Source organism: Corvus kubaryi, unplaced genomic scaffold (genome assembly GCF_017639235.1).
Source record: "Corvus kubaryi isolate FWS band 111438036 unplaced genomic scaffold, C.kubaryi_AGA036_p1.0 split2-37374, whole genome shotgun sequence".
In the NCBI taxonomy this organism is placed as follows: Eukaryota; Metazoa; Chordata; class Aves; order Passeriformes; family Corvidae; genus Corvus; species Corvus kubaryi.
In genome coordinates, this window is record NW_024582082.1 from 1,470,896 (window position 1) to 1,475,433 (window position 4,538).

Consider the following 4,538-nt stretch of genomic DNA (forward strand, 5'->3'; position numbering starts at 1 on the left):
GTAATGTAAATGTGTATTGCAGCTGGGAATGAACAAAGCTTACCAGTCCCAACTGGACCTACAGTAAGAGCACATGTAATAACTGTTAGGGTTAAAACGTTCAGCCTGGTCTGAACAGCAAGCACAGCTTTCTACTAAAATGCCCATTCCTTATTTTGCCAAACAAGCACAACCACAGAGATGGTGTTGGAGATTCACTACAGTCGCAAGTATTTAAAGAGCAACCTAACTCTATCCAAGTCGGCATTTGGCATTGCCCTGAGGATAATTTCACACTGTTCGAGCACAGCAAAAAGATCAGGTGTCATAATTTGGAAGGGAGAGCAGAGCATTGCAGCCCCAGTGCCCCCATTCCCAGTCCTGCTTTCTGGACTCAATTTGTCTTCACATCTGAACCAAGTCCTTCTGCTGCCCAACCCAGTGATCCCTGATGCAATGCTGGTGGAAACCTCCATGGCACCACGAGCAATATAAAGTTTAAAAGAAGAGTTGTGAGGCTAAGGAGATGGTTGGAGAGAATCCTTCAGCGATGCCTCAGACCCGGCAATCTGGAACAGGAGGTCGCAGCAGAAGCAGGCGCTGAAGCCCAGCAACCAGGCCCAGTGAGTCAGCTCCCAGGAGCTGCGCTGCATTCCCCAGCCTTCTCTCCCCGAAACAAACAGTGCAGAACAGGGCAAAGGTCCAGCACAAAGCTGAAGGGCAAAGGTATGCGGGGGAGGGAAAACACTAAGCCTCACGTTTTTTTGAGCAAAAAGTTCCAGTTACCCTCATCCTCCTCAACAAGATGGGAAGAGTTACTCAAACGTGAGTTGAGGGATCGGAACAAAACAGTATTTCGGAGAGGAAGCTTGGGGTGGTGGGGGGAGGCCTCCTGCTGCGATAGCAGCTCTGTTGCAACAGCCAGAACAGCTCCACAATTACGTGCCACGACAGAGTGAGAATTGCCCAACACTTTGGAAGTTAGGTGTGTGCAGGACTACCAAACTGGATACTTGAGCAAGCAGATGTGCGTGTCTACTCTGAACGTGAAGAAATGCCAATGTAAAACAAGCTTCCCATCCATCTTATCTCCTGCACTGGAGGCTGGTTTCAAGGAAGGCCCTATGGGGAGTTAGTCAGCGAGGGCTGAGATGCTAATGAATCTTCCCCTGCCTTGTCCTCAGTACCGGTAGCCAAGTCAGCCTCTGCTCAGGCATAAAGCAACATGCACTCTCTCTGAACAATAGTCAGCTCACCCCTGGTGCTTGCTGCTAGCAACTAAGGTGTGCCTTCTGGAAAGTACTGCTTATCCACCCAGCACGTTTGCCAAACAGCATGCAGGAAACTCTACTCAAGAAATCAAAGCATCTCCTGCATCTCCACTAGGAAATGCACCGCTTTCCCTGGCCAAGCACTTGCAAGGAGAATGAAAAAAGTTAGCACATGCAAAGCTCAGCGACTGCAGTGCCGGTCATTAAAACCTGCGCGTTCTTACTTCCAAGATGTAAATGGCTTTAAAAATAAAGAAGTGCCAAGTGCCTTGATGCAACATTTCTTGAAATACATCCAGCAGGTTTTCAAAACGGGGTGCTGTTAACACCTGTCCACACCAATGCTTGCATCAGCACCAGCCCTAGTGCAGGGCACAGCAGACGAGTACAACATGTTCCAGAAGGTCGAGCTGTTTTAACTGTAAGCCACACTTCTCATCTACAGAAGAATTGGAGAAAACACTTTGAATTTGGTTTATAGCCAGTAGTGCAAAGCTGGTTTTGCCAGAAAATGTTTTCTTCTCTACCGCAGACACACACACAACACCATCATGTGTCAGTCAGGTTGCTGGCTGCACTTATTTACATGATAAGAAGGGAACATGTAATAACAAGGGCATGGTCACACAGACCTTGCTACTAGATCATTAGAGAGTAAAAATGAGGCATCATTACAGCTCTGCAGCGACCCTCACAAGCAGTCAGCAGCGTCAAGTACAAGCCTTGCCACACACGACAGGACCATGTGTATCTCAGGACTCAAAGGATCCCCCCCTCTGCTCTTTGCACCCCGACTCTGAAACACACATGAATAAAAAGGTAACGTGCATCTTGTCAAGACACCACAAAAATTTTCTGGTGTGCCACTCCAGCTGAGCCTCGGCCTCTGCTCACAGCATCAGCAGTATCACTGCTGTCTAACTCAACCTAATGGTTGCCCCACTTACTGCCAAGCCGTTGCGCTTTTGGGAGGTTAAGAAGCAAGGAGAAGCTTTGCTTTAAGAGCCCTCCTTCCTGAAAAAGCAGAAATGTTTGCTCAAACATCCTATTATATCACAGGCTTCACTGCCAACTTCGAGCATAAAAATACTGCAGCAGGTAGGCAAGACACAAGCTTCTGAAGGTAAATCCTAATCCATGAAAAAAGGACCCTGTTCTTCAGTCCCTGTGTCAGGCCCCCAATACACTCAACGTGCCCAGCCATGGTGAGTGTTCAAAACAACCTGGTGTTCTGACCACCTGGAGGTGGACTTAAGCTCTTCCCTGTCCATATTCCAACACACACAGCAGAAACTCACCAAGATCTGTGGCTCTGTTATCCCTGAGCTCAATGCTTTTGCTTTATTCTAAGCACCAATTCCAACACAGGCCATTACAGAAGGCGTGAACACCTAAGGAGAAGGTCTTGTCCATTAAATCTGCTCTATGGCTCTATAATTAATATAATCATTATAAAAAAAACTAGGGCTTTCAAAGCCTGTAAAACAAGTCATAGAGGGATCCCTTTATCTTTACAGAGCTGTCTTCACTACACTGTCTGGTCTCCTCGCTACCTCTGGCAGATCAGGGCTGGAAACATTTCCCATGTACCTCCAGCACAGAAGCACTGCACTGGGAACACAGCTGGATTACGAGCCAAGGCTTTGTAAGCTCTGCTGAGAAACCAAAGACTTCCAGCAGTGACTTTCCACAGTTTAGAAGTTCTCAATCCACTGCAAGCATAGAAAAGAGTTGCTTTCCTTCGGTGATCGTCCTGGAGGTCACAACATGACAACTCACCTCACCAGCTGATTCTTTCACACATATTCACGTTCCAGATCTTTTTTGGTAAGTGTCTGCCAAAACAAATCCTCCACCCAATGAAATGAAGACACAACATGAGCCTGCAAACTCTAAAAGAAGGTACTTGGGTGCAGGGCTGCCAAGCAAGGTCAGCTGCCAGCCTGCCTCTCGTGGGAGCTCACCAGCCATGTTTATTTTACACATTTTCTCTTCTGCTAATGAACAGGCAGCAAAAGAAACAATGGCTCAAGAGAGGAGAGCCAGGTAGCAGCACTGGGGGCATTGCTGGAACCAGTCGCTCCTGCCAAGAGTCCCAGAACACACCACTAACAAATTCCATTTTTTAAACACCTTTGGGAATATAGAGACAACTGTGCTGGGCCCAAGGACAATTCTGAGTGTTGCAGCATTACTCCCTTACCCTGCAACTGTGTGGACACGCTAATGACACACTCTCACTCTCTCCCTCAAAAAATCATCCCAGGAGTTGCAAGGGCCCCCTGCTTGTGCTGGGCAGCTGCCTCGTTGCTGCTGACTCTGACAAATCATGCACCTTTGCGACTGACAGGCCTGGTAATGAATCTGGACACCCCTTACACAAGAGACTCAAAGAGGAACGTTTAATCTCGCAACTTTGCATTTTTTCAGTTTATTTCTCAGGATCATTATCTCAGAAGGCATCACAATAGAGTGCAACCTTCACACAAAGGAGCGATGTGACCAGTTTTGTGTCATAACGAACGAGGCGAACGCAGACAGCAACACTGTCCTGGATTTCCTTAAGCTTTGCTTATGTCCATGACTACAATGACAAACCACCAAACAATCCGAACAGAGACTTCTACCTGGCACGATTAACTTGTCCTCTATACTTTCCATTAAGATGACAGCTTTCCAGGTGGAAATTGCAGAGCTGTCCGTCTCCCAAAGATCAATAACTCTGATGAATCATCATGCTAGGCAGTAACAGTTCCTACAAAACACTAGCACATACAGTAATTGGGAATCTGATGTCACATCTGGCAGTGTGATTTCAGAGTTAACAGAGTCAAGTACAAAAAGATTAAGTCTTTCCCAAACAAGACGCTTAGTGAAAACTTCTGTGTTTTCCTCCTACTCCCGATTCACTTGAAGCAGATACGAGGGGAGCACAGCACCCATCCCGACAGGCGAGGAAATGGTGTTCTGCAGTTTCAGCCTTTGCTGACGACAGCAGCGTGTTACAAGCGCGATTTGGACAGCGCAGCCCCTCCGCTTCCCTTTTCGGGGACCCCCGTTCCCCAGCCGTGCCCCTAACGCAGGGCAGCGACCGCGCTGGGCAGAGCCGCGCTCGGCCGCGGCCCCCGGCCCCGCCGCCGCCATGAGTCGGCAGAGAAAGGCGGCGCGGCCTGCGCGGGGGAGCCGCGGCCGCGCACACGTGGGCAGCGCAGGCCGCGGCCCGGGGAAGGGCCCCCGCGGGGGCGACGGGACCGCGCTCCCGGGGGAGCCGCACGCCGGGAACCGACC